The sequence below is a fragment of the Macaca fascicularis genome, chromosome 7 (assembly GCF_037993035.2).
Source record: "Macaca fascicularis isolate 582-1 chromosome 7, T2T-MFA8v1.1".
Classification (NCBI taxonomy): Eukaryota; Metazoa; Chordata; class Mammalia; order Primates; family Cercopithecidae; genus Macaca; species Macaca fascicularis.
Genome location: NC_088381.1, coordinates 117,272,633 through 117,293,122, shown reverse-complemented (window position 1 = coordinate 117,293,122; position 20,490 = coordinate 117,272,633). Strand labels below are relative to the sequence as shown.

At 40.3% G+C, this 20,490-nt stretch overlaps 1 pseudogene; it reads right to left on the bottom strand.

The window, feature by feature from the left end:
- Positions 1-18,070: 18,070 nt before the first annotated feature.
- On the bottom strand, positions 18,071-20,253 carry LOC102120662 (ATP synthase F(0) complex subunit C2, mitochondrial pseudogene; annotated as a pseudogene).
- Between the last annotated feature and the right edge of the window lie 237 nt (positions 20,254-20,490).

Here is a 20,490-nt window from a genome sequence, read left to right as displayed (position 1 = left end):
ATATACCCAGTAATGGGATGGCTGGGTCAAATGGTATTTCTAGTTCTAGAACTTTGAGGTATCGCCACACTGTCTTCCACAATGGTTGAACTACTTTACAGTCCCACTAACAGTGTAAAAGTGTTCTTCTTTCTCCACATCCTCTCCAGCACCTGTTATTTCCTGAGTTTTTAATGATCGCCATTCTAACTAGTGTGAGATGGTATCTCATTGTGGTTTTGATTTGCATTTCTCTGATCATCACCAGTGGTGATGAGCATTTTTTCATGTGTCTGTTGGCTGCATAAATGTCTTCTTTTGAGAAGTGTCTGTTCATATCCTTTGCCCATTTTTTGATGGTGGTGTTTTTTTCTTGTAAGTTTGAGTTCTTTGTAGATTCTGGATATTAGCCCTTTGTCAGATGGGTAGATTGCAAAAATTTTTTCCCATTCTGTAGGTTGCCTGTTCACTCTGATGGTAGTTTCTTTTGCTGTGCAGGAGCTCTTTAGTTTAATTATATCCCATTTGTCAATTTTGGCTTTTGTTGCCATTGCTTTTGGTGTTTTAGACATGAAGTCCTTGCCCATGCCTATGTCCTGAATGGTATTGGCTAGGTTTTCTTCTAGGGTTTTTATGGTTTTAGGTCTAACATTTAAGTCTTTAATCCATCTTGAATTAATTTTTGTATAAGGTGTAAGGAAGGGATCCAGTTTCAGCTTTCTACATATGGCTAGCCAGTTTTCCCAGCACCATTTATTAAATAGGGAATCATTTCCCCCTCTCTTGTTTTTGTCAGGTTTGTCAAAGATCAGATTGTTGTAGGCATGTGGTATTATTTCTGAGGGCTCTGTTCTGTTCCATTGGTCTATATCTCTGTTTTGGTATACCAGTGCCATGCTGTTTTGGTTACTGTAGCCTTGTGGTATAGTTTGAAGTCAGGTAGCATGACGCTCCAGCTTTGTTCTTTTGGCTTAGGATTGCCTTGGCAATGTGGTCTCTTTCTTGGATCCATATGAACTTTAAAGTAGTTTTTTCCAATTTTGTGAAGAAAGTCATTGGTAGCTTGATGGGGATGGCATTGAATCTATAAATTACCTTGGGCAGTATGGCCATTTTCACGATATTGATTCTTCCTATCCATGAGCATGAAATGTTCTTCCATTTGTTTGTGTCCTCTTTTATTTCATTGAGCAGTGGTTTGTAGTTCTCCTTGAAGAGGTGCTTCACATCCCTTGTAAGTTGTATTCATAGGTATTTTATTCTCTTTAAAGCAATTGTGAATGGGAATTCATTCATGATTTGGCTCTTTGTGTGTTATTGGTGTATAAGAATGCTTGTGATTTTTGCACAATGATTTTGTATCCTGAGACTTTCCTGGAGTTGCTTATCAGCTTAAGGAGATTTTGGGCTAAGATGATGGGGTTTTCTAAATATACAATCATGTCATCTGCAAACAGGGACAATTTGACTTCCTATTTTTCTAACTGAATACCCTTTATTTCTTTCTCTTGCCTGATTGCCCTGGCCAGAACTTCCAACATTATGTTGAATAAGAGTGATGAGAGAGGGCATCCCTGTCTTGTGCCAGTTTTCAAGGGGAATGCTTCCAGTTTTTGCCCATTCAGTATGATATTGGCTGTGGGTTTGTCATAAATAGCTCTTATTATTTTGAGATACATTCCATCAATACCTAATTTATTGAGAGTTTTTAGCATGAAGGGCTGTTGAATTTTGTCAAAGGCCTTTTCTGCATCTATTGAGATAATCATATGGTTTTTGTCCTTGGTTCTGTTTATATGCTGGATTACGTTTATTGATTTGCATATGTTGAACCAGCCTTGCATCCCAGGGATGAAGCCCACTTGATCATAGTGGATAAGCTTTTTAATGTGCTGCTGGATTCTGTTTGCCCATATTTTATTGAGGATTTTTGCATTGATGTTTATCATGGATATTGGTCCAAAATTCTCTTTTTTTGTTGTGTCTCTGCCAGGCTTTGATATCAGGATGATGCTGGCCTTATAAAATGAGTTAGGAAAGATACCCTCTTTTTCTATTGATTGGAATAGTTTCAGAAGGAACAGTACCAGCTCCTCTTTGTACTTCTGGTATAATTAGGCTGTGAATCCATCTGGTCCTGGACTTTTTTTGGTTGGTAGGCTATTAGTTATTGCCTCAATTTCAGAGCCTGTCATTGATCTATTCAGGGATTCAGCCCCTTCTTCCTGGTTTAGTTTTGGGAGAGTGTATGTGTTCAGGAATTTATCCATTTCTTCTAGATTTTCTAGTTTGTTTGCATAGAGGTGTTTATAGTATTCTCTGATGGTAGTCTGTATTTCTGTGGGATCGATGGTCATATCCCCTTCATCATTTTTTATTGCATCTATTTGATTCTTCTCTCTTTTCTTCTGTATTAGTCTTGCTAGTGGTCTATCAATTTTTTTCGTCTTTTCAAAAAACCAGCTTCTGGATTCATTGATATTTTGAAGGGTTTTTTTGTGTCTCTATCTCCTTCAGTTCTGCTCCGATCATAGTTATTTATTGCCTTCTGCTAGCTTTTGAATATGTTTGCTCTTGCTTCTCTAGTTCTTTTCAATTGTGATGTTAGGGTGTCAATTTTAGATTTTCCCTGCTTTCACTTGTGGCATTTAGTGCTGTAAATTTCCCTCTACACACTGCTTTAAATGTGTCCCACAGGTTCTGGTATGTTGTGTTGTTGTTCTCATTGGTTTCCAAGAATATCTTTATTTCTGCCTTCTTTTTGTTATGTACCCAGTAGTCATTCAGGAGGAGGTTGTTTCAGTTTCCATGTAGTTGAGTGGTTTTGAGTGAGTTTATTAATGCTGAGTTCTAGTTTCATTCCACTGTGGTCTGAGAGACAGTTTGTTATAATTTCTGTTCTTTTACATTTTCTGAGGAGTGCTTTACTTCCAACTATGTGGTCAATTTTGGAGTAAGTGCGACGTGATGCTGAGAAGAATGTGTATTTTGTTGATTTGGGGTGGAGAGTTCTGTAGATGTTTATTAGGTCCGCTTGGTGCAGAGTTGAGTTCAATTCCTGGATATCCTTTTTAACTTTCTGTCTTGTTCATCTGTCCAATGTTGACAGTGGGGTGTTACAGTCTCCCATTATTATTGTGTGCAAGTGTAAGTCTCTTTGTAAGTCTCTACGGACTTGCTTTATGAATCTGGGTGCTCTTGTATTGGGTGCATATATATTTAGGATAGTTAGCTCTTCTTGTTGAATTGATCCCTTTACCATTATGTAATGGCCTTCTTTGTCTCTTTTGATCTTTGTTTTTTAAAAGTCTGTTTTATCAGAGACTAGGATTGCTACCCCTGCTTTTTTTTTTTTTTTTTTTTTCCCCATATGCTTGGTAGATCTTCCTCCATCCCTTTATTTTGAGCCTATGTATGTCTCTGCATGTGAGATGGGTCTCCTGAATACAGCACACTGATGGGTCTTGACTCTTTTTCCAATTTGCCAGTCTTTGTCTTTTAATTGGTGCATTTAGCCCATTTTCATTTAAGGTTAATATTGTTATGTGTGAACTTGATCCCGTCATTATGATATTAGCTGGTTATTTTACTCATTAGTTGATGCAGTTTCTTCCTAGCATTGATGGTCTTTACAATTTGGCAGTTTTTTGCAGTGACTGGTAGTGTTTGTTCTTTCCATGTTTAGTGTTTCCTTCAGGAGCTCTTGTAGGGCAGGCCTGGTGGTGACAAAATCTCTCAGCATTTGCTTGTCTGTAAAGGATTTTATTTCTCCTTCACTTATGAAACTTAGTTTGTCTGGATATGAAATTCTGGGTTGAAAATTCTTTTCTTTAAGAATGTTGAATATTGGCCCCCACTCTCTTCTGGCTTGGAGAGTTTCGGCCGAGAGGTCTGCTGTTAGTCTGATGGCCTTCCCTTTGTGGGTAAGCCGACCTTTCTCTCTGGCTGCCCTTAACATTTTTTCCTTCATTTAAACTTTGGTGAATCTGACAATTATGTGTCTTGGAGTTGCTCTTCTCGAGGAGTATCTTTGTGGTGTTCTCTGTATTTCCTGAATTTGAATGTTGGCCTGCCTTGTTAGATTGGGTAAGTTCTCCTGGATAATATCCTGCAGAGTGTTTTCCAACTTCGTTCCATTGTCGCCATTACTTTCAGGTACACCAATCAGACGTAGATTTGGTCTTTTCACATAGTCCCATATTTCTTGGAGGCTTTGCTTGTTTCTTTTTACTCTTTTTTCTCTAAACTTCTCTTCTCACTTCATTTCATTCATTTGATCTTCAATCACTGATACCCTTTCTTCCAGTTGATTGAATCAGCTACTGAAGCTTGTGCATTCATCATGTAGTTCTCGTGCCATGGTTTTCAGCTCCATCAGGTCATTTAAGGACTTGTCTACACTGGTTATTCTAAGTAGCCATTCGTCTAATCTTTTTTCAACGTTTTTAGCTTCTTTGTGGTGACTTTGAACTTCCTCCTTTAGCTTGGAGAAATTTGATCATCTGAAGCCTTCTCTCAATTAGTGAAAGTCATTCTCTGTCCAGCTTTGTTTCGTTGCTGGTGAGGAGCTGTGTTCCTTTGGAAGGGGAGAGGTGCTCTGATTTCTAGAATTTTCAGCTTTTCTGATCTGTTTTTTCCCCATCTTTGTGGTTTTATCTACCTTTTGTCTTTGATGATGGTGACGTACAGATGGGGTTTTGGCGTGAATGTCCTTTCTGTTTGTTAGTTTTCCTTCTAACCGTCAGGACCCTCAGCTGCAGGTCTGTTGGAGTTTGTTGGAGGTCCACTCCAGACCCTGTTTGCCTGGGTATCAGCAGCAGAGACTGCACAGCAGCGAATATGGCTGAACAGCAAATGTTGCTGCCTGATCGTTCCTCTGGAAGCTTCATCTCAGAGGGTTACCTGGCCATGTGAGGTGTCAGTCTGCCCCTACTTGGGGGTGCCTCCCAGTTAGTCTATTTGGGGGTCAGGGACCCACTTGATGAGACAGTCTGTCTGTTCTCAGATCTGAAACTCCATTCTGGGATAACCACTACTCTCTTCAAAGCTGTCAGACAGGGACATTTAAGTCTGCAGAGGTTTCTGCTGCCTTTTGTTTGGCTACACTCTGCCATCAGAGGTGGAGTCTACAGAGGCACGCAGGCCTCCTTGAACTGTGGTGCACTCCACCCAGTTCGAGCTTCCTGGCTCCTTTGTTTACCTACTCAAGCCTCAGCAATGGCGGGCGCCCCACCCCAGCCTCGCTGCCACCTTGCAGTTTGATCTCAGACTGCTGTGCTAGCAATGAGTGAGGCTCCATGGGTGTGGGACCTTCAGAGGTAGGCGTGGGATATAATCTCCTGGTGTGCCATTTGCTAAGACTGTTGGAAAAACACAGTATTAGGGTGGGGGTGACCCGATTTTCCAGGTGTCATCTGTTACAGCTTCCCTTGGCTAGGAAAGGGAATTCCCTGACCCCTTGAGCTTTCTGGGTGAGGCGATGCCTCGCCCTGCTTCAGCTCACACTTGGTGGGCTGCACCCTCTGTCCTGCACCCACTGTTTGACAAGCCCCCATGAAATGAACCTGGTACCTTATTTGGAAATGCAGAAATCACCTGTCTTCTGTGTCCCTCACACTGGGAGCTGTAGACTGGTGGTATTCCTATTCGGCCATCTTGGGACTGCCCCCCTTTATCTTTTTATATTGTGTCTATTTGATTGTTCTCTCTTTTCTTCTTTTTTAGTCTGGCTAGCGATCTATCTATTTTGTTAATCTTTTCAGAAAACAAGCTCCTGGGTTCATTGATTTCTTTTCGAAGGGCTTTTCGTGTCTCTGTCTCCTTTAGGTCTGCTTTGATCTTTGTTATTTCTTGTCTTCTGCTAGCTTTTGAATTTGTTTGCTCTTGCTTCTCTGGTTTCTTTTTTTAATTGTGAAGTTAGGATGTCGATTTTAGATCTTTCCCACTTGCTGATGTGGGCATTTAGTGCTGTAAATTTCCCTCTAAACATTGCTTTAGCTGTTGTCAGAGATTCTGGTACATTGTGTCTTTGTTCTCATTGGTTTCAAAGAACTTATTTATTTCTGTCTTAATTTTGTTATTTACCCAGTATTCACTCATGAGCAGATTGTTCAGTTTCCATGTAGTTGTGTGGTTTTGAGTGAGTTTCTTAATCCTGAGTTCTAATTTGATTGCACTGTGGTCTGAGAGACTGTTTATTATGATTTCCATTCTTTTGCATTTGCTTAGGAGTGTTTTACTTCCAATTATGTGGTCAGTTTTAGAATAAGTGCAATATGGTGCTGAGAAGAATGTATATTCTGTTGATTTGGGATAGAGAGTTCTGTAGATGTCTATTAGGACTGCTTGGTCCAGAGCTGAGTTCAAGTTCTGAATATCCTTGCTAATTTTCTGTCTCATTGATCTGTTTAATATTGACAGTAGGATATTAAAGGCACCCACTTTTACTGTGTGGGAGTCTAATTCTCTTTGTAGGTCTCTAAGAACTTGTTTTATGAATCTGGGTGCTCCCGTATTGGGTGCATGTATATTTAGGATAGTTAGCTCTTCTCGTTGCGTTGTTCCCTTTACCATTATGTAATGCCCTTCTTTGTCTCTTTTGGTCTTTGTTGGTTTAAAGTCTGTTTTTATCAGAGAATAGGATTGCAACCCCTGTTTTGTTTTGTTTTGTTTTGTTTTTTTCCGTTCCATTTGCTTGGTAAATAGTCCTTTATTCCTTTATTTTGAGCTTACGTGTGTCTTTGCACATGAGATGGGTCTCCTGAATACAGCACACTGATGGGTCATGACTCTTTATTTAATTTGCCTGTCTGTGTCTTTTAATCTGGGGCATTTAGTCCATTTACATTTGAGGTTAATATTTTATGCGTGAATTTGATCCTGTCGTCATAACGGTAGCTGATTATTTTTTATTATTGCACATTAGTTGGTGCGGTGTCTTCATAGTGTCATTGTTTTTTTATATTTTGGTGTGTTTTTGCAGTGGCTGGTACCAGTTTTTCCTTTCCATATTTAGTGCTTCCTTTGGGAGGCAGGACTGGTGGTGACATAATCCCTCAGCATTTGCTTATCTGTAAATCCTGTATCATTTTATTATAAGCCATAGATTCCTTGGGTTGGGTTTCAACTTTCTCCAGAACCTCAATGATCTTTTTTCCTATTCATATTCTGAATTCTTTATTTGTCATTTCAGCCAGTTCAGCCTAGTTAAACACGTGTTCAGGGGAAGTTTTGCAATTGCTTGGAGAAATGAAGACACTTGGACTTTTAGAGTTGCCATAGTTCTTGTGCTAGATTTTTCTTATGTTTGTGTGGGTGTTCCTTTACCTATGATGTAATTTGGGTGTAGTAAGTTGACTTCATTTCTGGATGTTTTCAGAGGGCTGAGGCTTTATGCAGAGTCTTTATTTGTTGCTGAATTCTTGTCCTTGGTGGGGTATATTAGCAAAGCATTTTTGGTGTTGAAGCTTGGGCTGTGATCCAGTAGATGATGCTTAAGTGTAACGGCCAGTAGGTGGGCCTCTTGGTCAGCCACATGGCTCCCATGTGTTTTCCTCATGTTCTCAGCTGTGCTCCCTCTCAGTGCTCTGGGAGTGTGGGCTCCTCTCCTACTCAACTGCTGGCTGCAGACCTTGGCCTGGCATTCCTAGGCTTCACACTGCAGCCTGGGGTGATCTCAGGCTTTATGTTCCCTTCTTAGCTTGGATGCAGCAGGGGTGGGGAGCTTGGCTGTGGCAATGGAAGCAGACCTTTCACTTGTCTTTTGGGGCTTTACCCTAGAGAAATGCAGGGCTGCTACCAATAGAAGCAATCAGCCCAGGATAGGGGTGGCTGCATTGTGGGCCTAAGCCAGGGGGCCCCTTCTGGTGATGAGCAGGGTAGTGGAGGCTCATGGGGAAGATAGACTGACCTTTTCTCCCTAGGGTGACTGTGGTGTGCTGGAGGTATGTAATCTCATTATTTTAAGGTGAACTGATTAGTGACCTTAATACCATCTGCAACCTTAACTCTGCCTTGCCATGTAAAATAACATATTTATAGGTTTCCAAAGATTAGGAAGTAGACGTATTTGGGAGGCTGTAATTCTGCCTACCACGTTAAGCATTATTATTACCCCATTTAACAGGTGATAAAACACAGTGATGTTAAGTAATGTACACAAAGCCACATAGCTAGAGAGGATCTGGTGTAAGATTTGAACCTGGTATCAAAGTCCATTCTTTTAACCAGTACACTATACTACCTCTTCTGATGTCTGAGAAGCAGGGGATTGGATTACCCAATCTCAATACTATCCACATGCCCTTTAGCTAGAATCTTCAAATTCTCCATATCGTAGTCCTGGGTTTCCTACTCTAGAGGACTGCTAGAATGACTCCATGTCTTTCAGAGTAGAACTTGCCTGCTTTGCCCTTTCATAATTTTAACCTAGGTAAGACAACACAGAGCAGGTAGTTAATCCCCCCAGAGTAAGCTGCATCTTTCTTACCTCATTAGCATGTATTTATCAAATACTTATTGAGAATTTATCAGGCACTATCTTTGGCTTTGAGGAATCACAGATGGTGAAATATTATTCCTGCATTTAGAGAGAGATGGGAGTTATTGGCAGAAAGAGACAAAGGAACAGTTAAGAGAGAATGTGGTAACTGCTATTTTAGAACCGTGTGAAAGGTGGAACTCAATTAATTCTGCTTCCAAAGTGTTCCTTGACCCTGTTTCTTTTCCACAGCCATGATATAGGCTGCCCAAGCCACTGTCTCCTTTACCTAAACACTAGTTTCCTAACTGGTATCTCTGCCTTCCTTTATGAACTCCTACATCCAGTCTCCAAAGATCCATTTGAGTAATTAAAAAAATGCAAATCAGATCCTATTATTCTTGGGCTTAAAACCTTTCAGGAGCTTCTATTGTACTTAAAATACACCCAAACTCTGTAACAAGTTCTGAAACCTCCTTTGCGGTCTGGCCTATGTTCATCTCTGCAAATTATCTCATGCTCCCCTCCCTCTTGCTCACTGTTTTCTCACAAACCCACCTTCTTAGATGGAGTCTCACTATGTTGCCCAGACTAGGCTCAAATTTCTGGACTCAAGGGATAATCCTGCTGCAGCCTCCTGAGAAGCTGGGAGTACAGGCATGAACCACTGTGCCAGGCTCCACCTTCTTCTTAAACTGTAAATACACAAAGTTCTGTCTAGCTCAGGCCCTTGCACATGCTCTGCCTTGGTTTGCTCATTCCTCTTGCTCATCACATGGCTGGTTCTTTCTTATCTCTCAGGTTTTAGCTGACCTGGCCACTTCAGCAGATTTCTTCCTCCTTCATTATTTTCTACCATAGCCCCCTGTTTTTGTTTCTGTTTTTTTTTTTTTTTTTTTTTTTTTTAAATATTTTGTATTGTCTATAAGTTTCCTGAGGGCAGGGACCACACCTAGAGGCCAGCACAGTACCTAGCACATAGTAAGTATGCAGTATATACTTAAAAAATCCAAAGTAACAGAAAAGGGACCAATTAATTCAGTCAAAAGAGATAATACCAGTACTTTTCCCTAGCTTTGTAGTGTGGACTACAGGAGAGAATTCACAAAGCACTTACTATGGCACTTGATGGAGATAAAATGTTAGCTATTGTTACTTTCATAAATGGATTAAGTAGTGTTTAAATGTAAAATACCACACTTATTTCACTCTTTCAAATACATTTTATTTTTTTTTAAAGGGAAGAACAAGTGCAGAGTTTGCCTCAACTAAAGCTGTATTTAATTTCTCTTCTGGGTCTTTACATCAAACACCTCTGTAGGAGAACTTTCTCTCCCTCCTTACTATGAGGGCAGCTTTCACTGTGGTTCCAAGTTCCATCTTTTCCAAGAGAGTCGTTTGACCTAATGAGACACAGACCAGTGCTTACTTAGCTTTTATAACAATTCTGCTTGTTAATAAACAGAATTAATCTTGATTAAGCCAATTTATTCAAGTATTATTCGCTTCTATTTCCTTAGGGGTCTGTTTCCGCAGGTCTTTATGCTCTTATTCTAATTTTTTTTTTTTTCCTTTCGGAGGGCATTTACTTCCTTACGTCACTCCCAAAGTAAATATTTAAAATGTTGAAAGAGGTTATGGAAGGAAATAAATGGGAGGAGAAATTCCTCTGAATTTGTTCTCTTGAAACTAGCTGGTTATATTTCCTTCTTCTTGTTATTTTAACTAAGAGATACATTAATGGCAAAGACAGACTTGCTTCCTTGGCTTAGAGGGGGTTCATCAGTTCAGAAAAGGCCTGGTTGGTTTGTTTTTACTGTCAAGTGGCCCTGGCTCACTAATCTATATTCAAAACAAGGCTTGTAAGTCATAGTTTCCCTGCTGGAGTCAATAGGGATCAATTTCCAGACTCTGGAAACATCTTCCACAAATCTCTGAAAGTACTTTGCAGAAAAAGCTCTCTGGCTGCATTCATTCAGCCTGCTTCCAAAGTTTATCATCTGTCTTGACACCTGAAGGTACTCTGGTTCGGAGCATTCCTTGGAGATGGTGTCCCAGCAGAGAGGGCTGGAAGGTGCTAATCTGTTCACGTTCTGTTACTGAGTCCCCATACAATGAAGCATGTGGCATCAATAGGCATTTAGTCTGATTATTATGATTTTTTTGTCACATTGATTCATAGAAGATTTAACTCTTATTAAGATTGATACCTAAAATGGAGCATTACTGCTGCATAAGGAGCTGTCACTGGCCATGGGTTACTCAGTTCTGAGAGGATTTCTTCATTCGACTCTGAAATTTTATTCTAATTCTTAAAGGGAAACACTTACTATAGGTGGAGTTTGTTGTTCCACATAGTAGGCCTAATGTAAACTCTCTCATACTCCTTAAGGTCTTCTCAACCACACTCCGTGGAAGAATTAAGCGTAATGTCCCAAAGTCATTCATTATATGTAATGAATTAATTTCTTGCCTATGCATCTAGAATGGTACTAGATTTGTACCATTCTTGGAAGAATTAAGAAAATAGTCACTCAAATAATTTTTGTAGGGTTGAATTCTGTGATGGAACCTTGATTGAGAAAGAGTCTAGGAAATCTAATGCCTACTTTAGAATCAAGGCTTTATGGAATCAATTCTTTGAGAGGGACTCAAAGGCCAGTGTTAGAGAGAAACAAATCTTCAATATTCACACTCAAGGTGCTTCCTAATTCCTTAAGAGGTCCATCCGTCACACCATCCAGGAGAGGTTGGCTAACCTTCAGCTTGTTTCTCTTGGATTCAGCAGTCTCAGGCCTTACATTTTTCTTGCTTAGTGTTTATATGACATGCCCACACTGTAAATCCTTGTTCTAGTCTCAGTTCTAATAGTTTCTACCCCCTGACCTTTTCTCATCCCTTCTAGTTTGTATTAGCAATAATAATATGAATGCTATCTGTCTCAAAGAAAGATCAAATAATATTCTTGAAAGCACTTCACATAGTATAAAGTCATCAACAATTGCTATGATTCTGGCAATTATAATTCTAAGAATGAGGCAGTGCATCTCGGTGGATCCACATAAACATGAGATTCCAGCCCAGATTGACATGGCCAGTTCAGGCAGCCAGGACAATTGGCACAAGGCGTCAGTGACCGGGACACTTGATACTGAAGAATGGGAGTCACCCAGCCGTGTCAAGAGGTAGGGCACAGAGCAGAGGGACTGCGCCTAAGGAGTGGGTGACAGCACCCAGTGGACAGGAGTGTTAGAGAGCTGCAGTGAGGAGAGATCATCCTGTCAGCCTGAGGGAAACCATCAGGGGATCTTCATTGGCCATTGGTTTTTAGTAAAATTTACTGGTAGAGCAAGCTCAAAAGTACAGCATTTAAACTGTGTAAATTAGAAAATGCCTAAGTGTACTAGGATGCAAAGAACCAAACTATGTGCCTTATTCAACTTGTATTTATGGGGTGTATGTGGAAGCCACCACAGGCCTGAAAGAGATGAACCAGTTGTGGGTTTATAAAATAATTTGCTGGCTGGCTGCGTTGGCTCATGCCTGTAATTCCAGCACTTTGGGTGGGGGTGGCTGAGGTGGGCAGATCACCTGAGGTCAGGAGTTTGAGACCAGCCTGGCTGACATGGCAAAACCCTATCTCTACTAAAAATAGAAAAATTAGCTGGGTGTGGTGGCGTATGCGTGTAATCCCAGGTATTTGGGAGGGTGAGGCAGGAGAATAGCTTGAGGCTGGGAGGCGGAGGTTTCAGTGAGCCAAGATCATGCTGCTACACTCCAGCCTGGTGACAGAGTAGGACTCTGTCTCAAAAAAAAAAAAAAAAAAAAAAAAAAAAATTTACTTCTAGGGAGGACAAACAGCAAATGTACATAAAAACATATTTAACACTGTATACTGCAAGTCAAAAATAATAATTATAGTAGTGATAATAATAATAGTAGCTTAAAATTATTGAGCATATATTATGTGCCAGGCAGCATTTTAGGCACTTCTTTTTAATCCCTGCAACAACTCCATAAGACACTTATAGGTATGATTAGTTATTTTCCATATTACAGTAAGGAAATTGAGCGCTAGAAGGTATAAGTGACTTGTCCAAGCTGGCACAACCAGAGATTGGCATAGTCATGGTTTGACTTCAGAGTGAATATTTCTGTCTATTCTAGGTTGCTTGATTGTGGATATAGGTAAAGTGCTTGTCAGTAGAATGACCTTCGAAGCTGGGATGGCAATGCCAGATAAGGCCATGAGAAATAACTAGAATTTAATTGAATATCATTTTAATATATTTATGAGCTATAAGGTCCTATAGATATGAAAAATATGAAAAAATACAGGATCCTGTCATATTCAAAGATATTTAGAGCTAGATAAAAGGACATTTAAATTATTAAGAGCCAAAGAAATCCAAAATCTGAACAGGTAATGTAGCAGCCTGAGCTGGTTAGGAGGAACTCAAGATCTACTTCTCTTTTGCTACAAAGCTCCCATTAAGGATCATAAATAGGACTCAGTAGGCCCCATCAGGAATTCAATGGAACTGGGAAATAATAAAGTTGCAGACAGAAGAAAGGGGATGACAAATTAGAGATGAATTGAATAAATGTTGAAAAGGTTATAACTTTGAGATACCTGGTGACTTCATCCTTTTATTTTAGGGAACAGAGTATAATAAACTAAATGCTTTGAAGAATATGAATAGTTTGTGCTAATTTTATTTTTATTTTTGAGACGGAGTCTTACTCTTTTGACTTGGCTGGAATGCAGTGGTGCAATTTCAGCTGACTGCAGCCTCCACCTCCCTGGTTCAAGCAATTCTCCTTCCTTAGCCTCCCGAGTAGCTGGGATTACAGGTGTCCACCACCACATCCAGCTAATTTTAGTATTTTTAGTAGAGATGGGATTTCACCATGTTGACCAGGCTGGTCTCAAACACCTGACCTCAAGTGACCCACCTGCCTCGGCTTCCCAAAATGCTGGGATTACAGGCGTAAGCCACCGTGCCCAACCAGTTTGTGCTAGTTTTAACTTAGTTACATTTTCTTTCTGGATGATAAAAAGGACTAATGTATACATTAATGATCGACATTTAATTGAGTAGATTAAATATGTGGCAAATATGGAGTTCAGACAATATTAATAGAACATACTGTTTATTGAGCCCATACGTAGCAAACATTTTGCTGAGTAGCTGTGCATTTCTCATTTAGTATAACAACCCTATGTCCTATGTACTACAAGTATTTCCATTTTACATATGATACGTGAGGCACACAGAGGTTAAGTCATTTACCCATGGTTGCATGTCATTTATTTAGTAAGTGACGGAGTTTGGATTGGACAAAATCCATCCGATGCCAAGGCCACCATGGGCTTGTTTAACTTTATCGGCAGTGATATACCAAGGTGGTGGGGCTGTGGGAGTGGCCTGCCCCAATAGGGAGGAGCATTTTATCACTAACTTTGTTTATAGATGTTCCTTCTGTACTGAACTTGTGTTCTTCAAAATTACTCTTCTGAATAAGCTTTATCACAACTTTTAATTTTTAAAATACTTGGATTATAGTTACATTAAAGAGACTTCTGTTTCTCACCAAGATGGAGTTGCAAGAACTGGATTTACTCACCCAGTGAAGCAACTAAAATCAAGCCTCAAACATGTATGATATATGTGAAATAAGAGTTTTCAAGCCATTGAACATTAGATAGCAAAGAAGAATAATGCCTGAAAGATGGGAAACAGATGAGGTGAGCCCCTATGATTACCCAGCTTACTGCCCAGAGAGAATTTCCAGGCATCAGGAAAAGGAGTGGGGACCCAGGCATAGTTCAGTGGTCTGAGAATATGGAGCTGGGAGTCTGGAGAAGTCAAGATGCCTAGAGTTCACAGGATGGAGTATCGGAGAGGAAAGAGCTGGAGAGAGAGAGAAAAAGAGAAAGTGAGCGGGAGCCAGAGAGACAGAGAGTGTGTGTGAGTGTAAGAGAGAGAGTGTGATAGAGAGAAAGCAAGCGAGAAAGCTCCAGAGATGTGTAGAGGGTCCCCCTCAAGTTTTCAGTTGGGTACTGGCCAGCTCATGCATCTGTGGAAACTACCTTTAAAACAGTATTTGGTTCTTTTAAATAAGTACTTGGCTGTTAAAAGCAAAATTAATAATAATGTATCACGTGGTTTATAACATATGTAGAAGTAAACTATGTGACAATACCACAAAACTTTCAACACCTACTAACTTCCATACTTTCTTATGAATTTAGAGAAATAAGACATGGCTATTTGTACCTTTTTGGAAATACTTTTGAATAGCCAAACAGTACTTAACGTTTTATAAAACTGAAAATGCTATTTATTTGTTACACTATTTGCTGTGCACAGTAATAGGTGATAGGTAAAATTTTGTCTTCATAAAATATGTTGTATTTGAAAACAACAATAAATGGTGGAAATAGTATGGATTTTGAAACTACCTGGGGCTTTGAGTCCCAATCGCCCCTGAGTGGATTGTGCAATTTGTATTAGTAATTTAGGAAGTTAGGTTCTGAGCCAAAGGATTGTCTTACCCACTATATATTTATTGTTTATTCCTCTAAAATATAAGTTTCCATGAGGACAAGGGCTTGGTTTTGTTCACTGACCTCAAACCTTGACAGTTTGCATGTCATAGGCGCTCAATAAATATTTGGTGAATGAATGAATAAGTGCGGGTGAACACTCTGGGGTGAATATATAATGGTGGGAGGAATTTTATTCTAAGTAGTTTTTCTTAGCCTATTTTTGTGTCAGAGACTATTTTGAGGAAACTATAAAAGTTACGATGAATCTTTTTTCCAGGAAAATTACAAACACACATATACACGCGCACCCACACACAGAGTGCTTCCTACAACAGGATGAGATTGATGGACTGCTAAGCTAGCTAAGCTTCATTGTGGACTTCCACGTTAATACTCTAAATTGCAAACGTAATTTGGGGCTTGGAGTTAGTTAAGGAAGTTAATTAGAGGTAATTATCAGAATCACAATTAAACATTTAGTACAATGCTTGGCACTTTATAAACACTCAATAATTCTAATTCTTATTATTACCTGTAGAACTTCGGAAGTAAAATGACCCTGTTCTGCTTCACAGAGATTGACAATCCACAGGACAGTGTCCCAAGTGTGTGTAGTTTTACAAAGATCCACGGATGATTATGACATGTGACCCTATATAAGAGACACTGGTCCAAGTGAATGCTGAATGGGGTCATTTGGCAATTGTTCTCAAGAATCATGTTGAGGGAGGGAGAATAATTACTGTAACTTATTTACATTACAATATAATGTCTAATTGAGAGTCACTGTTTAGTGCTTTTGGAGTAATAGATATGACTTTGATGAGGTAGACACACAATTAGACAAAAAATGCTAACGTTCAATGGAGAGAGGGGAGGGCAAGAAAAAGTAGGGAGCCCAAATACAACTGGAATAGAAGACAAGCCATAAGAGCAAGAGAACGATATTAGTAATGCTGAAGCCTTTATCATTGTAGTTGTTTTACTTTATCTATTTTTTTCTTTTAATTTTCTTACATTTTTTAAAAAATTGCGGTAAAACACACATAAAATATACCATCTTAACTATTTTATTGATTGATTGATTGGTTGAGTTGGAGTCTTGCTCTGTCACCAGGCTGGAGTGCAGTGGTGCAATCTCAGCTCACTGCAACCGCTGCCTCCTGGGTTCAAGCGATTCTCCTGCCTCAGCCTCCTGAGTAGCTGGGACTACAGGCACGCACCAGCATGCCCAGCTAATTTTTGTATTTTTAGTAGAGATGGGGTTTCACCATGTTGGCCAGCATGGTCTCAATCTCTTGACCCCGTGATCTGCCTGTTTCGGCCTCCCAAAGTGCTGGGATTACAGACGTGAGCCACCGTACCTGGCCAACTATTTTATTTTTGAGACAGAGTCTCACTCTGTTGCCCAGGCTGGAGTGCAGTGGCACAATCTTGGCTTGCTGCAGCCTCTGCCCCCCGGGTTTAAGCAATTCTCCGGCCTCAGGCTCCCCAGTACCTGGAATTACAGACATGCACCACCACACCTAGCTAATTTTAGTATTTTTAGTAGAGATGGGGTTTCACCATGTTGGCCAGGCTGGTCTTGAACTCCTGACCTCAAATGATCCACCTGCCTTGGCTTCCCAAAGTGCTGGGATTACAGGCATAAGCCACCATGCCCAGCCCATCTTAACTATTTTTAGTGTACAGTTCAGAGATATTTAATACATTCATAATGTTGTGCAACCATCACCACCATCTATTTCCATAACTTTTTCATCTTGTGAAACTGAAACTCTGTATCCATTAAATACAGATTAAAATTTCCCCATTCCTCCTTTCCCCCTGCCCCTAGTAACCAGCATTCTGCTTTCTGTCTCTATGATTTTGACTACTTTAAGTAGCTCATATAAGAGAATGCAATTTGTCTTTTTGTGACTGGCTTATTTCATTTAATGTAATATCATTAAGTTTCATCCATGTTGTAGCATGTGTCAGAATTTCCTTCCTTTTTAAAGCTGAATAATATTTCATTATATGTATATGCCACACTTCGCTTATATAGTGATTTTTTAAAGCCCAATCTCTACCATCATTGTGAACATTGATGAGGAATATTGCATGTGTTTGAGTCTTCTAATTTTGAAGAGAGATGCTCTAAAGGTTAGTGAATAGCCTGAGATACTGGTTTTTAGAAAGTTAGTGCCTATAAGAAAATGTGTAGACACTTAAATTATTTAAGATAAGAAATAGAGTCTGTTACCTAGTGCCTAAGTCTACAACAAAATTGCTGTGTGAAAAATTTAGGGTTAGACATAAGGAAGAATCTTCTGGTAGTTTTAAAGCACTGAATTAAGATTTAAGAGTAGATTAGATAAGGTTCATTACTCTGCCAGTAAAATAAAAGCAGTGTCTTCCACAGTCAAAGGTTTCAATTTTGTTTTAGGCAGATTAAAATTTCCCTATTAACCTTAGCTGGATAGGTGAAGCTGTTTGGCTGACTGCTTATTTTTTAGGTAGAGTGAGTGGGGTTTTGGTCTGTAATCTTCCCATGATGTAGCCAATAGGGCCCACTTTCAAATGGTCAGAGCTACTGTGTCGGAGTAACCAGTTTCCTAGTGAGGCTATCTTAGCTGCAAGTTTAATATTCATGTTACACTGATCATAAAATATGATTACAGAAAAAGCAGATCAACTTTATTTAGAGGGTCATGCTTTGAATACGCCACTCTGAAAAATAATTTAGGTGGATATACTCTTCTAGACGACACCCTTCTAGACTGGTGTGCTGGTTTGAAAGTATGCTGTTCCTTGTTTAAATCTTTAATATCTTCCATTTTTATTAGGAAAAAATACAATGTAAATTATGAAACAGTAGTGAGTGAATTTTATTTTCCGTAGGATCAATTCAGTATTGTGTTTTTTTCCCCCTTATTAATAGATTATTTATTTGTCTTCCCTCCGTCAAACCCTGAGCCAACCATGTGCCCCAGGCTGCCTGGGGAGGTACAGGAAAACGAACACATAGGGCAGACAAGACATGGGAGAAAGAACTGTGGGAGGTGGATATGGCTCCTTCACATGGCAAAGAGGGTGAGAAAGGCTACCATCAGGCAAAAGAGCCCCATGGCCCCAAGAGGGCAAAGCCCGGAATGGCACAGGAGAAGAGCTGTTGCTTCAGAGATGGGTTCCTGGCATGACCATAATGAGGCTCCCAAACACAATAGCAGTCTCAGCCCCAGAGTTAGCCACCCTCACTGTGGCAGCCCCAGCCCCAGTGAACTTGGGTGCTGTGTCGATGTCCCTGGGAATGGCTCTGGTTTGGAAGCTGTGGCTATGGGCAAGTGAGGTATGGGGACATGAGACTGCTAAGCTGCTGAGGCTCTCATCTGTCCATGTCTCTGGTCATTTCAGCACCCCTGCAGATAGTGGATGGTTCAGCAGCTGAGAGGAGTTCCTCACCAAGGAGGAGGTGGAGAGGAACTTGAAGCAGGCTACATTTTCAGAGGTTTGGGGGCTGTGGCAGGAGAACTGCTCCCAATGCAGAGAAAACCCGTGTGGTGGTTTTTAGATTGGGTTCCCTAGAGGCAGAGCTTGACATGGAGCCCTAGTAAATCCAGTGATTTATTGGGGAAGTGCATGCAATAGAAGAGGTGGGAGAAAAGTAGGATAAGGCAAGGGAAAAAAGATACATAAGAATGTGATTTCAACTGCAGACTAGCTAGCTCTGGCCCCACAAAGGCCCCACAAACCCTGGAGTGGAAATTTTACTATTAAATGGACCCCATCTTTTATTTTTATGTTTATTATGTTTTTACATCTTTTTTTTGTTTGTTTGTTTGTGACAGAGTTTCGCTCTGTCGCCCAGGCTGGAGTGCAGTGGTGCGATCTCGGCTCACTACAAGCTCCGCTTCCTGGGTTCACACCATTCTCCTGCTTCAGCCTTCTGAGTAGCTGGGACTACAGGTGCCCGCCACCACACCCGGCTAATTTTTTGTATTTTTAGTAGAGACGAGGTTTACATCTTTTTGAGTCAGAGTCTTGCTCTGTTGCCCAGGCTGGAGTACAGTGGCATAATCTTGGCTCACTATAACATCCATCTCTCAGGCTCAGGCAATTCTCATGCCTCAGTTCCCCCGAGTAGCTGGGATTACAGGGGTGTGCCACCATGCCTGGCTAATTTTTGTATTTTTAGTAGAGATGGGGTTTCACTATCTTGCCCAGGCTGGTCTTGAACTCCTTTGGCCTCCCAAAGTGCTGAGATTACAGGCGTGAGCCACGAAATTGATCCTACCTTAAAGCATATTCTATTCAGTCATTGGTCAAGATCTGCCTCCTAAGGTGGTGGGTAGGCTTCCTGGGCAAGGCAATCACCCTTTGGCCCAGGTAAATTCTCTTGAAGGGGACAGCTCTAAGTTGTCTTCAGGCAATACCGTCGGCCCTTTTAGCATCCATGCGTTCTGCATCCCTGGGATCAACCAACTGCAGATGGAAAGTATTCAGAAATAAAATTGTGTTTATACTGAACATGTACAGTTTTTTTTTCTTATTATTTCCTAAACAATACCGTATAACAACTACTTACATAGCATTTATATTGTATTAGGTATGAAGCTAGAGATGATATGAAGTATATGGGAGGCTGTGCATAGGTTATATGCAAACACCACACCATTTTATATCAGGGATTTTAGCATCTGTGGATTTTGGTAACTGCTAGAGGTCCTAGAACCAATTCCCCATGGAAATTGAGGGATAACCATACCCACAGGTAAGGATTAGCATGCCGGCTTGTAACGGGGATATATGTAGAGCACCAGCAGCACCCACTAAAGCACACCCCTTACACTGCTCAGATCTTCTCTCTTCTCTTTAAGTTCGTTTCATTCTGACACATCTTTAACTCTCTTCCTCAGTCCCTCTCGCACATTCCTCTTACTTCCTGTCCACAGTAAAAAGAAAAAACTGGAAGAGTACAGAAGATTATTAAATGAAAAGGAGGTAGACCCCTTTTTGGATCTACCAACCTCTCTTCTCAGATAAACTCACTTTATCATTCCATAATATATACATTATAGCCCTATGCATAAGGCATCTCCTAGCTTAAGACAGAGCTCCTGTTCCAGTCATCAGGTTTGTCCTCCCGCCAGCAGGAAGGAGAAAGGGAAAGTGGCAGGTTGTGCCCTTTCCTTTAAGGACACGTTCTGGGTGTTTCATCTGATATTTTCCCTTACATCTTATCGTTCAGAAGTGAAGTCATATTGGTACACCTCTCTTAAGTGGTGTCTGGGAAATGTAGTCTTTATCTATGTACTCAATTGAAAATAGGAGGTTCTATTATTATAAAAGAAGTGGAGAATGATTGTTGAAGGACAACTGGTGGCATGCTCCATACTGCATATCTACAATAATCTTCTCAGTGGTCTCCTTTATTTTTTATGCAGTTTGGGTGCGTTAGAAATTCTTGATGACTACTACTGAAAAAGCACTAGAAGAA